Source organism: Neomonachus schauinslandi, chromosome 7 (genome assembly GCF_002201575.2).
Source record: "Neomonachus schauinslandi chromosome 7, ASM220157v2, whole genome shotgun sequence".
Lineage (NCBI taxonomy): Eukaryota > Metazoa > Chordata > Mammalia > Carnivora > Phocidae > Neomonachus > Neomonachus schauinslandi.
This window is the reverse complement of record NC_058409.1, coordinates 29,482,908-29,500,230: the sequence shown is the minus strand read 5'-3', so window position 1 is coordinate 29,500,230 and position 17,323 is coordinate 29,482,908.

The following is a 17,323-nucleotide window of genomic DNA, read 5'->3' as shown; positions in this document are numbered from 1 at the left end:
TTTTCAAGCCTTAGATTTTAGTTGTCTTTGTTACATTTGCCTATGGAAAGATACATGCAAAAGATGCCTGAGGTCATGATCCCAAAATCAACATCAGAAGGAGGTTCACGTTGCTGGGGCGAGACTAATTTGTAGCTTCCCCGATTCCACATGTGCACCAAAGGGAAACCTGCCCCTTCTTTAAAAAGCTGTTTCGAGTATGTTATCCCATGTAACTCAAGATTTCATGGAGGTAGATGGTGTGTCCATTTTAGATGAAACAGGCCAGAGGAGATGAAGCAGCAGCTCTGCAGTGGTGAAGCCAGGTTTTACCCCAGGCCTAATTCCACAGTTGATCCTTTTTCTACATCTGGTTACCTTTGGGTGGTCCAGATGGAAGAGCAGAAGCTAAGCCTCCTTGTTCTCCCATACCTGGTATACTGGGTAGGAGAGTTAATAACCTCATCCAAGAGCAAGCCTTTCAGGTTGGGTCAAGAGAAGAGAATTTCGTTTGCAAATTTTCATTTGCTTTTCTCAAAGACTGAAGTACTTGGAGTTCCTATTTGGTGTTTTCGGGAGCCTAGTTAAAAACCAAGGTGTGATGCATGATTTCCTTTCTCCCTATTTAAGGAAATCTATCTCACAAAATTGACCAGTAATGCTGCCAGATTTAGATAGCCTTGATGAAACCCAGTCACCCTCTGGGAAGGGGCAGACTTGCCTGTGCATGGTGGAGGTATATAATTTTCCTCCTAATGGCATCCCTACGTGCTGTTTGAAGTCAAAAGTTGGAAGGCCACACACTAGTGCTGGGTATGTGGGCTGTTGTGTTTGCCTGTCTGGGCCTGCAGCGCTTGCCATCTTTTGTTCTCTGGCTTCGGTTCTCATGCCGTGACGCTCCCAGACCGGCACACTGGATTCAGGGCTGAGTGCCAAGGTGGAATTTAAGCCTCATGCCAGCTTCTCCCTTGTTGCCAATTTGAGTGAGCGCCTGCTGGGACTCCTACCTGCCAAGTCCCACCCTGATAGGACTCTGCCTCCAGGGACATAGGAAATGACCAGCCAAGGGGTTTAGAAGCATTGGATGCCAAAGTTGCTGAGGACATAGCTGAACAACAGGAACTAGAGGTATACGTGAAAACAATTCACCTCCAGGGTTCTTTTATAATCAACTCTAAACCCTGTCTGGGAATGCTGTTCTAGGTATAATCTAAAATTGCTTGGCAGGCTCATTGTGGGGCTTAGTTTAGAGCCCAGGTCAGAGGTGCCTGGGTGGCTTAGTCAGGTAAGCGTCTGCCTTCGGCTCAGTTCATGATCCCAGGGTCCTGGGATCGAGCCCTGCATCGGGCTCCCTGCTCAATGGGAAGCCTGCTTCTCCCTCTCCCACTCCCCCTGCTTGTGTTCCCTCTCTCGCTATACCTCTGTCAAATAAATAAATCTTAAAAAAAAAAAAACAACCCAGGTCAAAGAGTCACCTCTTAGGACAAACACCTTTGGTTCTGGCTCTGCATGAGTTGGCCTTCTGATTTCAGGTAAGTCCCTATTCCTCAGTTTCCCCACCAGGGTAAGGAAGTCTGTGAATCTAAACCTTTCCAGCCTTAATGCTATCAGGGTAGTATCATGGTGAACAAATCTGTCTTGTGATTGGGATAGAAATCTTGGCTGTCAGTGACACTTTGGCAAATTATTTTAATGTCTCTGAACAGCGATTTCCCTACCTGTAATAATGCCTACTCCATAAGGATTAAGGATTAAATGCAGTAAGCATGTGAAATGCATAATATAGTGCCTGGCACTTTGCAAGGGTTCAGATGGGAGCTGCTCTGATGGTCCTGCACTACCAAGCTTGGTACTCCGGAAGTAGCCAGGATGAGTTTGCACTGGCAACCACGAGGTGGTGCTAGAGTTACGGATACTGGCTGTGGAATAAATCTGTTGCTTCTGGTGGGGAGATTTCTGATAAGCATTAAGAGGTGCCTGGGACAGCTTGATTACCCTTAAAATTTCGAGAAATGGAGAGGGCAAACTACTAAAGGATGTAGGGATGACTGAATATCAAGGAGAACCCAGGAGGCTCAATCTGGGCTTTGAGCTACCTATTTGTAATATAACTACAATCACCAAAATGGGTTGAATAGTTACCAGACACAAGTGCTGTGTCACAAGCATCATCTCATTTAATCCTTAGAAAAACAGTGAGGTGGATATTGTTTTATATCTGCCCATCCAAGTTCATAAGCTACTAAGTGACAAAATCTGGAACTCAAAGACAAGTCTATTTGGTTACAAAGCCAACTTAAATGCAGGTCATTCCTCGCTCAAGAAGGGAGAGAACAATTGCCGGTACTGCTAAGAAGATAAGTGGACTCACCTCACCAACCCTTGTGCTTTCAGGGACAACCAACAGCTCAGATTCATCTGGAAGGCACCCATCTAGCAATTCTATCCTTCCCCCAACACATACAAGTTTTGACTGGTCAACCCAGCTCAACCACAGCGGAGGATGGATAAAAGGAGCTTCCTTGGACTCTAGAAGATCCCTATAACTGATTCAACATCTTCAAAGAAGAATGTATACACAAAATGGAATTTCTCAGAGACTGGGGGATCTGCTCCTGCTCTTAATATGTCATCAGCAGGACAATTAAAGGAATTGGGGGCGCCTGGATGGCTCAGTCGTTAAGCGTCTGCCTTCGGCTCAGGTCATGATCCCAGGGTCCTGGGATCAAGCCCCGCATCGAGCTCTCTGCTCAGCGGGAAGCCTGCTTCTCCCTCTCCCACTCCCCCTGCTTGTGTTCCCTCTCTCGGTGTCTCTCTGTCAAATAAACAAATAAAATCTTTAAAAAAATAAAATAAAATAAATGAATTGGAATGTGGACTCTAGATAAAAGTACTGTATCAATGTTAAATCTCCTGAATTTGATAACTCTACTGTGGTTATGTAAGAGAATATCCTTTCTCTTAGAAAATATACATTGAAGTATCAAGGGTTTATAATAAGACCTATTCATTAAGGAAAATTATGAAATTTCAGAAATAGAGAAGTAAAACAGCATTATTTAACTATCTTTAACAGTTTAGAATCATCATGAACATCCTAGAACAGTGTGATAATGAGTATAGGTTTGAACTAGTTTACAAGGTATTTAAAACAAAACTTTGGTTTAATTCTTCAGTCAAGTTTGGTTTTCACTCAGGATTTGGGTTTGACTCAGCGGTCATCATTTAGAAGTTAGTTCTGCCACAGCGTTTACAGCTCAGGAGAAATCCTTATCCAGTCAGCCAGTGGGGCCGAGGGACTGTGCTTGGGAGTTGGGCCCAGATTGGAAAGAAGAGAGCAGAGGCAGGGCCAAGAGTGGAGCTGCTGTCACATGCCTCAGAGATAAAATGACTGTGGGGTTGGGGGGACCTGACTGGCTCAGTCAGTAGAGCATGCAACTCTTGATCTCTGGGTTAAGTTCAAGCCCCACGTTAGGTGTAATCTCTACAGATTACTTAAAAAAAAAAAAATCTTTAAAAAATCGCTTTGGGGTTGGTCTGGTGCTGGATGGATGAGATGAGGCCGTGTTAAGTACAGGGCTTCTTGGGGCGCTCTTGACCCCTAGCTTAGTGAGCAACCCTAGGGATGATGGGAAGGAGGCAGAGCTGTACCTGGGAGCCTAGAGCCCATTCTCACTCTAGTCTTTTGTCTACAGTCACACCCTTATACAGCTCTTCTGTTGCCCCATACTTTCACTTCTTAAGGAATCAGAATTAGTATTTGAAGGGGACCTTGTTACTTCAATTCCCTCATTAAAAAGAGAAGAAAGCTGAAGCCCAAAGACAACATAATGACCTGTCATGCTTGTGCGGCAAATTAGCAAAGCCAACATGAACACCTGATGTTACAGCTCCAAATTCTTTGCTTTTCACACATGGATCGTCTTGTTATTCTTCATCAAAACTCCATTCTCCCCCTTGTTAGGGATGAGAAAAGGGAGGATCAGAGAATGAGTGGCTTGACGCAAAGACAGAGCTGGGAGGGGAAACGTGGCCAACATCCAGGTGGGGTTATGAAAGCTGTTTTGAAGTCACTTCCCTGTGAGTCAGGGTTGGCTTGAGTGGGTAGATTAACTTGCTTCTCCAGCCCCCAGGGTTCCAAATTAGCCCAATCTAGGTTTCCCTGTCAGACTTCCAGCTCTTCCACTCTGCTGAGATACCCTGGGCTCAGTCCCTTCTGCTCAGTTCTCCATCCCCAAACAAAGGAAACGTAGAGGGCACGCCCATTTCCCAGTGAAGCCTGGAGACCAGGAAAGGAGGGTGGAAACTTCAGAGAGAGGCTCTCCGAGGAATGGCAAGGATCTTCTAAGGTAAAGGCAAAGATTCAGGGATATTCTGCTACATGGGGGAAGGGAGATGGGAGATGGGAGCTGGGTTTAAGAAGGAGAAATAACCAGGGTGTGATGTGGGGACACCTGCCGCATGTTACATGGCCGTCCAGAGCCATGTACATTCTCAGCCCAGGCTCCCCAAGAGGTGGGATGGACCAACCACCTCATGACACAATCCCCACTGAAAGGCCTTCAGAAGAGGACTCTATCGGTAATAGGGCAGGATGTCATCTAGTCACCTAGGGAAGAGGAGGTGAAGTTCCTTTAGATAAAGTTGCATTTCTGTGCTCAAGGCTAGAGGCCCTCCCTTGCAACCCTGTCAAACTCTGATTCTGAAGATAGGTAGAACAGAAGGAAGGGGCTTTGCTCCTCCCTGGGCAGCTGAGCAGAAGCCCGCAGAAACCCAGTCTCCTCAGCTGTTTCCAGACACAGTCCACTGCCACCCCTATTCCTTAAATTAGATGTGGGTTCACCCCGGTCTTATTCTTTCATTTAAGCATTTACAGACACTTCTTGTGTGCTGGGCCTGTGCAAGATGTTGGGATACAGTGGTGAACAACGCAGGCACTATCCCTGCCCTCCAGGAACAGAGGCAGTTAGCAAGGAATGAGAGTGAAGAGTGTTAGAGGAGAAGCGATGGGCACGGTGGATCCTACTTCATCTGGGAGTGCCTGACCTGCCTGGTAAGCAGGGGGGTAGCCTGGAGAGATGAGAAGTTTGGAGAGGCAGAGGGGTTGGTCCTGTCTTGATCCAAAGACCAGGATGCCACTTAGATTTCGGAACACTGATTTTTTTCACCCTGCTATCGTTTTTATTGTTGTTTACTTACAGCTTTATTGAGGTAAAATTTACAAACTATACAGTTCACCCACTGTAAGTATAGTTTAATGATTCTTTGGAATAAATTTGTACAGTTGTGCAAATACAATCCAGCATCCATCGCCCCAAAAGGCTTTTGTGCCCTTCTGCAATCAATCCTGCTTCCACTCCCAGCCCTAGCCAACCACTGATCTGCTGTCTCCCTAGTTTGCCTTTCCTAGAAACTCTGTATTACTAGACTAGTGCAATATGTAGTCTTTTACATGGTCACACTTTGATTTAGCTCCTTTCATTTTAAATGAACTTTTTAGATACGTCCGTATTGTTGCATGTTTGCTTCTTTTTATTGTTGAGGAGTCTGATACATTAAGAAATACATATTTGGTCTCTGTCCCCAGCTCCTAGCACACAGCTCCTAAAACCCCTGGAATCTCCACAGTGATAAGAGTGCATATCATATGCTAATAAGATGACTGGTGTGGCTGGGTGCCCCTACATAGCTTCAGAATGGCACCAGGTTGCCAGAAAGGCCTAATCAGGTCTTGGAACGTTCAGCCCCACTTGGAGGAGAGAAGGTCTGGAGGTTAAGTTAATCACCAATGGCCAATGATTTAATCAATGGTGTCTGCATAATGGTGATTCCATTAAAACCCCTACATTATGGGGTTCAGAGAACTTCCAGGTTGGTGAACACACTGAAGCACTGGGAGAGCTCCTTGTAATTCCATATGAATTTGAGGATCAGCTTTTTCATTTCTGCAAAAAAGACCACTGGAATTTTGATACAGATTGCACTGAATCTGTAGATTGTAGTATTGCTATATTAACGATTTTAAGTCGTCCAATCCACAAATATGTATGTCTTTCCGTTTATTTAGGTCTTTAGTTTCCTTCAACTGTGTACAAAACTTTCACTTCCTTGGTTAAGTTTATTCCTAGGTATTTTATTCTTTTGAGTGCTACTATAAATAGAATTGCTTTCTTAATTTCCTTTTTGGATTGTTCATTGCTGGTGTCATTCTGGTTTTCATTTGCATTTCCCTGATGACTAATAATGTTGAGCATCTTTTCATGTGCTTATTAGCGATTCGTATAGCTCTTTTGGCAGAATGCAATCTTTCATTCTTTTTTTTTTCCTCTAGACCTGTTTATTCTATTCTAATGTTTTGTTATAACTGAAATACAGTTGACACACAATGTTACATTAGCTTCCGATGTACAATATAGTGATTCGACAACTCTATAATTATACTATGCTTACTACAAGGATAGCTACCATCCTAATCTTTCATTCTTTTTTCTTTTTTAAGAGAGAAGAAGGGGAGGGGGTGGAGAGAGAGAGGGAGGAAGAGAAAGAATATATATATTTTTTTAAGATTTTATTATTTATTTATTTGACAGAGAGAGACACAGCGAGAAAGGGAACACAAGCAGAGGGAGTGGGAGAGGGAGAAGCAGACTTCCCGTGGAGCAGGGAGCCAGATGCGGGACTCAATCCCAGGACCCTGGGATCATGACCTGAGCTGAAGGCAGACACTTAACGACTGAGCCACCCAGGCGCCCCGGGAGAGAAAGAATCTTAAGCAGGCTCCATACCCAGCACAGAGCCTGACATAGGGCTCCATCTCACGACCCTGAGATTATGACCTGAGCTGAAATCAAGAGTTGAATGCTTGGTATGTGCTGTGGTGAGTGCTGTGTATTGTGTAAGACCGATGAATCACAGACCTGTACCCCTGAAACAAATACTACATTGTATGTTAATTTAAAAAATTAATTTTAAAATTAAAAACAAAGAGTTGAATGCTTAACTGACTGAGCCAGCCAAGCGGCCCTAATCTTGCATTCTTAATCTCCAACTCTGCATCTCCATGAGTGGAGACAGGGGGAGTCCCTTTGTCTCTCAGATACCCTTCTTCTTCACTTCTTCCCATTCGCTTTATTTTCAAAAAGTGGAGGCAGCACAGGTCATGGAGTTAAGAACACAGGGACTGGAACCAGATGACTGTGTCTCACTCTGCCACTCACTAACTACATGACCTTGGGCATAATTTAACTCAACCTTAACTTCTCTTTCACCTCCTTCAAGTTTAACATAGGATGTTTTGTTAAATAAACTGTTTGTTCTATTTGTTACATAAAATAAGTGCCTACCCCCAGCCAAGCATCGTCCTAGACCCTACATTACAGTCAGGAACAAAAGACACACAACTGCCATCCCAGCGGGCTTCCAGGCTAGTGGATCACTCCAAGGAATGTGAAATTCCTATTACAATTAATACCTGAGAGAGGACCACATATGACAATCTGTTGCACAGAAGTCTGACCTGGCCAGAGAGCCCAGAGAAAGCTTTTCTAAAAACAATGATGCTTGAACTGAGCACAAAGGTGTTAACTAGGCAAAGAAGAGGAGCATCCCAACACCTGGGAGGTGGGGGAGAGTACAGTTGAGGAGGTAGGTGAAAAGCAGTTTGGAAGAAGCTCAGAGAATGAAGGAGGAGTGCAACAGAAGATGAAACTAGAAGAGAGGCCAGCAAGCACAGAACAGGCTAAGCTTCAAGGCCTTGCTGAGAACTTGAAATTTTATTCTGAAGATTATGAAAAGCCACTCAGGTGTTTCAGGCAGGAGGATGACAATTCAGATTTTTGAAATTTGTTTCATATTTGAGAAGAGTGTGTGGGGCTGAGTCTTGAAGCATTGGAACACTTAACTTCCAAGTAGAACACTGTTTATCAAGCCATGAAAAAGAGGGCTTCAAGAAGAGATGATCCCATACAAGTCAAATGCTGCTGAAAATTACTGAAGTTAGATGAGGACTAAAAAATCTACTGGATTCAGAAATAAGAGGTTCCTGGTAACATCTGAGGAGCCCCCAAACACAACTGCTCAGCCTCCAGAGCCTGTCTGCCATCTCCAGCGCCCATGGCCGCTGCCTCAGGACTGCCCCTCTGGCAGATCAGAGCAGGTCTTTCTCATTAAGTTTCTCAGGAGGATTCCCTGGCAGCTCTCCTGGCTGGCTGCACTAGCTGTGTCATGGGGTGAGGCCAGTTCAACCATGTCTGCCCACCTCATCTAACCATCTCACCCATCTTGCTGTTTGGGAGCCAGATGTACCTACTGGGTGCCAGCATAAGGGCAGCCTTTTGCCATGGCTAAGCACTACTCTGAAGTCAGACACCAATTCCTATCCTGCTCTACCACATATCAAGATCTTGGTAAAAGATACTTACATGGCTGGAGCTGTTTTCCAACCTGTAAAACACCGCGATTAAATGTGAGACTGAAGCATGTGCCAAGTACTCCACAAACAGTATTGGCTATCATAGGTTCATATTCATTCATTCATTCATTCATATTCATTCAATAATTGCTTATGATGCCAGGCAACGGGGGCTATCGTCGTCAACAAGAGAGACACCATCCATGTCAAGAAGGAGTGCCTAATCTAGTGAGGAACCCAGTCAAGTAAAACTTTGATGCTTTGATTAGAAAGGCACAGGGCACTGGGAGGACTGGGTGGTGGGGGGACTAAAAATCGTACCCAATCCAGTCTTGGTAAGGGAGGGTTTGGTTTTCTTTTTGGCAAGATCACCTGTTACAGCATGAAGAGGGGGTTGGTGCCACTGACAAGAGAAGGTTTAGCTCTTGTGCTTAAAGATAATATAACTTGGTTGAGAAAGCAAGCAGAGGAAAACAACGAGAACAAAAATGCATAGAAATACCAGGCAACCATCATACTGCAAAAAGTTTCAGCTTATAAATTCCCAGGTTCCAAATATTCCCACCTTAGAGAGGGCCAAAAGCCAGGCCCTAGGGCCACTGTAGTAATCTACCTCTCTCAAAGCAGTGAGCAGCCCAGGATCCCTACTGCTTCATAGAGCTTTCTGAGGCTGAAAGCCCTTTCACCCAGAATAGAACACAAGGCCTGCCCAGCAGAGGCCTGGGGTTCCTGCAAATTCTGTAGCTGGAGAGAAGGCTGCTGGAGCTCCCTGGCTTCTCTCAGGCCTTCCCCCTCTGCTAGGTTCAGCTATAAATAGCTTGCTGGTTTCCAGCAGGGGATCTCCCAGCCCTGCAAGAAGCAAGCTCCGCCTTCTCACCCTGTGCTGCCCTCAGCCTGGAGCAGAAGTGGGTGGTGGCTGGCAGGGGGAAGGAGAGGAAGAGAGGGCAGGAACTAGCACCACAGAGAAGCTGGCCTCTGGACTACATTACCCACAATCCTAGACAGTGGTTGGGAAGAGGAGGCTGCTGGGGGCCTGCAGCCTTACATGGGAAAACAAGGCCAGAGGCATCTAAGGCCCTGGGTATGCAGCTCAGGCCCTGAAACCCAGTTTGTTCTTGTTTTTTGGGTTTTTTTCCCCAAAATCTAAGCCCTAAACCCTCGTCCTGGACCTTAGAGATCCTCTCCATGTATCCAGTTCACAGGCACTCAGCCTACCTGGAGTCAGGGAGACCAACAAAGCTCACTATCCTTTAGCCTTATTCAGTGAGTGTGTGTGTGTGTGTGTGTGTGTGTGTGTGTGTGTTCGAGCATGAGCGAGCATAAGCGTGTGTGTGTGTGTGTGTGTGTGTGAGAGTGAGCGAGCACACACGCACTCATATACACATGTGAACAACCAAGAAACTGGAAGCCTGTGACGGATCAAGCCCAAAGGCTGCTTGGCGCTATAAGTCCCTTCTGGGGCATATTCCCTGACTCAGTCTCAAGCTCTGAAATTTTCTTTCCCTGCCTCACCTGAGGCAGAACAATCATGGGCTCACCGGTCGGTCCAGAAGAAAGCCTGTATGCTGATGACATGTTGCACTTCTGGAAGAGCTGGGGGATGGGAGTTCAGGAGCTGCTGCTGGTTTGGTCTGCTGAGGTCTGGTCCCTCTCTCTGACCTTTGCTCATCACCAGGCAGACAGATCAGGGTAACCACGTGGCTGGGCCATGTTTAAGTCCCTGGAGGTGCTGCAGGGAAGGCCTGTAAGGACTTGCTGGTTCCTGCAGTGGATAAACCAGAGTTGTCAGGCTGAACAACGGGGGCCATCCAGGGTGGTGGGGGCACTGCTCCAGACCTCAGCCCCACTGCAGGTGTACACCTGCCCCAGCTCTGGCTCCCCCCACACCATCCCTCCAACCTTCCCTGCAGAGTCAAACTATTTATGTAGAGTTCTGGGGCTCAAGAAACTCCACACCACAGGGAGCACAGCGTGTTCGGAGCCAGACCTAAACTCAGGGACCCTTATCCATGGTGAAACGGCACTGGGGTCTAAACCGGAGTCCTTTCCCTCTTTCTCCTCACCCAGATAAAACTCTCACTGCGCTAGGCACCAGGAATGCAAAGATGAGTGAGATCAAATAGCAGCCTCAATAAATAAATGGTGTACAATACTGTGTTATTACACATAACATGCCTCGGAGTTGGGGGTGGGAAGGATTTCCAGATGGCCAACATGTCTCAACCAAATAAAGGATGCGTAGCAGTTCTACCAGAATGGTGTGGGAAGGGCATTCCAGGCAGAGCGACAGCTCGAGTAAAGGCAGGAAGATACGCAAGAAATAGCAAGGAGGAAGGAAAGGACAAATACCAAACAGCCGCTTGCAACAACAAGCGGAGCAGCAAGGGAGGAGCCGCAGGCCCTCACACCAGGGTGAGGAGTTTGAGCTTCAGGCCCTGGGCTGGGAGCCGCGGAGGTTCTCCAGCAAGGTGTGCTGTGTTCAGAAATGGGGGAGAACAGAGGAGCAAAAAAATGAAACCGGTGGGACTGGTGGGAACCTCAGCCCTTCTGGGGACGGAGGACGGCACGTTGCCTACATGCAGACTCCCAAGTTCGCCTGTCCGCGTTTACCTCAGCCAGGCCCGGCAGCGAGGAGGCCAGGCCACGCGTTCCCAGCGCCGCCGGCCGCCCCCTCCTTGGCAGCGGGTCCCCTGGCCGCTGGCTCCCGCCCACAGCCGCCCGCGGGCCGTCTGCCAGACGCGCCGGGAAGGAAGCGCCTTGTATGGGCCTCGCACAGGGAGGAAGCGCCTTGTAGGGCCCGGGGAGGAAGCGCCAAACATGGCGAAGGGCGGCCGGGGGGCGGGCGGGGGGCGGGCCGTGCGCCCGGAATGGAGGCCGCTTCCGGCGCCGCGCCGCGCCGCGCCACCCCCACCGCGCGCCGGGCCTCGCCGGGCCTCGCCGGCCCCTCCCTGGCCGCGGTCCGCGTCCCCCAGCGGTCCCCTCCTCCTCCACCCCCTCCTCGGGCGCGGGCCACAGGAATGGGGGAGCCGCGGGGGACTCTCGGGGGCCGGCGCGGCGGGGGATCCAGCCCGGCTTAGACGCTTGGCCGAGATGAGTTGGATTCTCAGTTCCGCCGTGCACTCGCTCTGTGACCTTGGGTAAAGCGGCTTCGTCTCTGATCCTCAGTTTCCTCTACCAAAATGAGAGGATTCCCGTTAAGCACCTCCTCGAGCGAGCACGGCCCTCACTGGCAGTTCTGTCCCCCTAACAATTGAAGGGGTGGGGGGGGGCCGGTTTTTCCAGTCACCTGCTGCCTGTGTCCCTTAAGCCTCTCCCCAGCCAACTCCTGGGGACCTGGATGAAGGGTTGTATGGGAGGTGCCGGCATCGGAAGAGATCTTTCCAGAAGAAAATAGGGCAACTTTAAGGTCTAGTTTTCCCTTTGAGTCTGTGAGGTTCACATAGGGTTCCAATCACAGCTTCTCCCCTTACCAACTGGTTGATGCTGGCAAGGTACTTACCTTCCCTGAATCTTAATTTCCTCATGGGTAAAATTGAGATAATCATTCCTGATTTGTGATAATCAAATGCAATGGAGTCTGTGTGTGTGTGTAAAGTGCCTGACATGGACTAGATGCTTAATTGATGTCACTTTCTCTGTGCACTTTCCCAACAGGGAGGTGGGAGAAGAAAAGAAGAAGGGCATGGCTGCCTGGGTGGCTCAGTTGGTTAAGCGACGGCTTTCCGCTCAGGTCATGATCCTGGAGTCTCAGGATCAAGTCCCGCATCGGGCTCCCTGCTCAGCAAGGAGTCTGCTTCTCCCTCTGACCCTACCCCTTCTCATGCGTGCTCTCTCTCTCATTCTCTGTCTCTCAAATAAATAAATAAAATCTCAAAAAAAAAAAAAAAGAAAGAAAGAAAATACGAAGGGCTTGAGTAGTTGGCCATTCTTTTGTCCCTCCTTTGGCATCTCTGGGGCCTTATTGCCAAGATTTGATACCTTTACCAGCGGGATGTGTATGTGTGTGTGTGTGGCCCTAATGCTCCATTTTCTCAGTTCAGCCACCATCCAGATGACCTGTCCTCCCCACTGCTGCTCTGCTCTACCTACCCCGGAACGTAGGTGACCTGGACTGTCCGGCAAGGGCAAAAAGAACTTATAGGAAGTTGAAGTTCCCATCACAGCCAGAATCTGGTATCTAGGACGCCATCCCCTCCTATGCCTACTTTCAGTACCACACCCACACATTTCAATGAGAGATGGGTATCAATCTCATAAATATATTTCCCAATCCTCCCTTATTGCCCCTGCCCTGCCCTCGTCAGTTCTGCCTTTCCTGCAGTCCCACTTAAATCTAACCTGAATCTTCCTGCCTCTCAGTCCAAGTCCCATCCTGCTGAGCTGCAGTTAGCAGCCCCTAAGAGGTTCCAGGCAAGTTTGTGGACACACACAATAGATGTGTGTCACCCACGGCCTTGTTTCCTTTCATCCTTGTTGGGCAAGGAGGCTGTCGTTGGCATGGTAACCTTTCCTATAAAAGTTGCAGCCCTCAAGGATGTTTTCAGTTCCAGCAGGGACATAGCTCCTTCCCTGCACTGTAGATCATTGGGTGACATGCAGCTGTGTCATTCTGGCTTCCCCCAGAATGGGGACATGGTGCTGGTGGCACAAAAGAAGGTCTGGTTCATGGAGGGCAGCAAAGGGCTTAAGGGAGATGCTGATTGGATCTCTGAGGAACAGGTTCCTTCTGCCCTATGTGTTGATCCTCCACCGCCCAGAGAAACCAGTTCTGAGGCCCAGAATATTTAGGGAGCCTCTCCAGATCTCATGGTGAATGATAAACACATATCTTCACGAAAACCAGGCACCCAAAAAATGGCATGACACCCAGTGCTTAATTCTGTAGAATAAGCTGATAAACCATAAAGCCTCCAGAATCCAGTGATTTCCTTTCTCCTCAGTCCCTCTGTGGAACACATGAATATTTATTAACCATATCCTGTGTTGTAATTTCCCATACATTATTTCAACTGATTCTTCCCAAGTCCCTATGAGAGAGGTATTAGGACACTCACTTCACAAATGGGAAAATTAAAATTTGGGCAAAGATCTTATGCAACTTGACCAAAAATCACACGGTCATGGAGTGGTGGCATCAGGACTTGAACCCAGAGTCTTCAGACTCCCAATCTCACACTCTTTATACTAGGTCGTGTGTTCCTTTTATTTGCTACCTTGCTACTGAGAAAGAAATCCTCCCCCGCCCCCCCCGCCCCGGGTCCCAAGCCACTGTCCTTCTAGGAGGTGCTCAGGAACAAAATGGGCATTGGCATCAGTCTCCATGGTCGCGGGGTCCTGTATGGGCCTGTGTGGCAGTGCAGCAGCCGCGTCCTCAAACTTGAGGCTTCCCTCTGCCAGATGCCTTGTCTCCGTCATGGAGTTTCCCCGGCAGAGGGCAAGCTGAGGGAAAGTGGTTCCCAGCTGCCAGCTTCGTCTAGGCAAAATTGCATTAGAGCCAGCCCCGGCTTCCCTCAGTCCCTCCAGAGTGAGCACATTCAGCTCCCCCGCAAAAAGGAGGGGGAGAGAGACACCGAGAAAAAAAGGAAACTTCCATTTGTTTCCCTGGCTGGGAAGCACTGGGCTTCAAGCTGTCACTCATCCTGTAGGTGGGGAAGATTAATACTGATCCTCTTGAGATTATAGAAGTCTCTAAAATGAATCCTTGGGCAAGAGCTTTGCCAGAGAGACATTAGTGGGAAGGCCCTGGATTTGACTGTGTTGGGAGGGGAGGAGAGGCAGGTCTCAGGCCGGAGAGAGACTCCTGGATCATTTTTCTTTCTGCATGTTTTCTGTCCAAAAAGATGAGAAGAGTCCTGGTAACTGGAACAGGGTGAGGAAGAAAGCAGTAGGAGAAGGGCACTATCAGGTAGTGACCTCAAGCAAAACAAAGGAAGTATTAATAGTGTTAATGGTTAGGGGCGCCTGGGTGGCTCAGATGGTTAAGCGTCTGCCTTTGGCTCAGGTCATGATCCCAGAGTCCTGGGATCGAGTCCCGCATCGGGCTCCCTGCTCCTTGGGAAGCCTGCTTCTCCCTCTGCCTCTCTCTCTCTCTCTCTGTCTCTCATGAATAAATAAATAAAATCTTTAAAAAAAATAGTATTAATGGTTAATATTTATACATAAATATTGTGTCAACCAGGCTTCGTTTATTATCTTATTGAATCGTTTCCCTCAGGTAGATCCTACTGTTATCCCTGTTTTAGAGATAAGGAAACTGAAGTTGGTGGGCTCCTCCATAACAAGAGCTCCCAATTAATGGGGGTGGGCCAGGCACTCTGTAGACATTATCTCATATAATCTTCACCACCAACCAATGAGATGGAACCATTATGCCCATTTTGTACAGGGGAAAACTGAGGCTCACAAAGTAGGGTACTCGTCTGTGATCACTAAGTAATGGGAGTGGCAGAGTGAAGGATTAGAATTTGACTCTGTGGCTCCAGAGCACCTGGGCTTAACTACTTGGCCTTGCCTCCGCCACGGCTTCTCCACGTCCTCAGGGGCTCCTGCTCACATAGGCTGAGACCACGAATATCTGCCCACACCTACATTTCTGTAGTGCTCACCACACAGGTGAGAACCTGGCCAGGGGTGTTCCCTCGATTTAGTTCAGACTTGCCACCAGACTATTTCTAGGGTCTCGACAGATGGGCCTGGGTCACGTGGGCCCAGTGTCTTGGGGCTCTGGTCGTCTCCAATCCAGATTCCCAAGGCAAGAGAAAACCTTGAGAAGGCTTCACTACCCGCCCCCCACCACATACCTTGACATTTCCCTAAGAGACGCAAAAATGTATAAACCCAACCGCCCTCGGGAGGTCTCCTTAATGCCCAAGGGAGGTGCTTTTTGGAGAAGAGGCTAGAGAACCCAGCAATCAATCAGGGAGACCACAGAGTGGCAGCCTCCCCCGCTGGGCGGGCTCCCAGTGGCCTCTCCCAGAGGCTCCTCTGCCTTGTTACACGAACAGACTCCACCGCTCCCACCCCTGCTGCAGGGCTGTGGGGGTGGGAAACACTTGGAACCCTGAGTCAGAGGAAAGGTTCCATTTCACTTTCCCTGGAATAGCAAGTCAAGGATGTAGCAGTCAGCCTATGTAGAGAGAAAGGGGAACCAGAAAGTGAAAGAGGATAGTGCTCCTTTCTTTCTTTCCCTACCATCTCTTTGATGTTTAAAAACATTTTATTTATGTATTTTCTATTCCATTCATGTATTTTTTATGCATGTTCATTGCAGAAAGTACATGTGATGATAATAAGATTTATTAGTGTGAATGTTCCTCCATTTTTTCTCTCATTTTACCTATCCATCAAAAGTTTTCCAGCTTAGAATCCAATCCCACTTTCCAGTTTAAAGAGTTTGGTCTTGGAGCGCCTGGGTGGCTCAGTCTGTTAAGCCACTCAGTCTTGCCTTCGGCTTGGGTCATGATCCCGGGGTCCTGGGATCAAGTCCCACATCGGGCTCCCTGCTCAGTGGGGAGCCTGCTTCTCCCTCTGCCCTTTCCACTGTTCCTGTGCTCGCTCTCTCTCAAGTGAATAAATAAAATCTAAAAAAAAAAAAAAAAAAAAAGAGTTTGGTCTTTGCGAGCCCTGTTCCTGGATCTTTTTAAATGTAAAATCAGAAATGCTGGGGAAGGGGGAGGGGGGTGCAGCTGGTTAGAGAGAGAGAATGAAATGTAGAGCCCTAGAGGCTGGGAGAGGGAAAAATTGGGGCAGAGAAGCTAAATTGATCTATATAATAAAGAACAAGGAAAGGGAAGGAGAAGGGAAAGAGATGGGCTAGAAAAGGAGAAGTAGGAGGAATTTTGTGAAGTATCACTATGGGGCATTAAATGGATCCCCTATAATTCCTCAAGTAGAGATTGGAATAAAATTTTTATTTTCTGGCTCCAGGATTATAATTCTCTATTTGTGACTCCACCTAGAGCCTTGACCATGTAGGGACCCAAAATTTATTAGGGTTCCATATAGGAAAGTACAAAATATCATTATTTGATAAAAGAAAGAAAACAGGCAAGTATTTATCCTGCCCTTTTTTTTAAACAAGTATGATTTTTTTTAAATTAAGTAAACTCTACTCCTAACGTGGGGCTCGAACTCATATAACCCCAAGATCAAGAGTCACATGCTCTACTGACTGAGCCAGCCAGGCACCCCTTAACAAATGTCATTTAGTCTAAATTCTTTATTGTTAGATTCTGGCTAATAAATGAAATGGAATGACAGAATTATAAAATCACCATTTTGTAACCTCTATGAGATAATGGATTTGGACAAGGATCATCAATCATCAGGGATTCTATTGGGTAAAAGACCAAAGGAACTTTCTAATCCCATTAATACTTGAAAGCACCAATTAATTTTAACATCACAAAAAGAGACCACCCGAGTGAAGTGAAAACATGTTCACATAGAAATCTATACATATGTTCATAACAGCAGCATTATTTGTAATAGCTAAAAGTGGAACAATCCAAATGTCCATCAACTGATGAATGGGTAAACAAAAAGGTGGTATATCCATACAATGGAATATTATTCAGCCTCAAAATGGAATGAAGTCCTGATGCATATTGGAACATGGATGAACCTTATAAACATTATGCTACGTGAATAGAGCCAGATAGAAAAGGCTACATATTATATGATTCCATTTATATGAAATGTCCAGAACAGGCAAATCCACAGAAAGAGAAAGTAGATTAGCGGTTACCTGGTTTGTGGGACATGTGGGTGGCTCAGTCGGGAGAGCATGCACCTCTTGATCTTGGGGTCGTGAGTTCGAGCCCTACACTGGGTGTAGAGATTACTTAAAAAAATAAAATCCCGGGGCACCTGGGTGGCTCAATCGGTTAAGTGTCTGCCTTTGGCTCAGGTCATGATCCCAGGGTCCTGGGATTG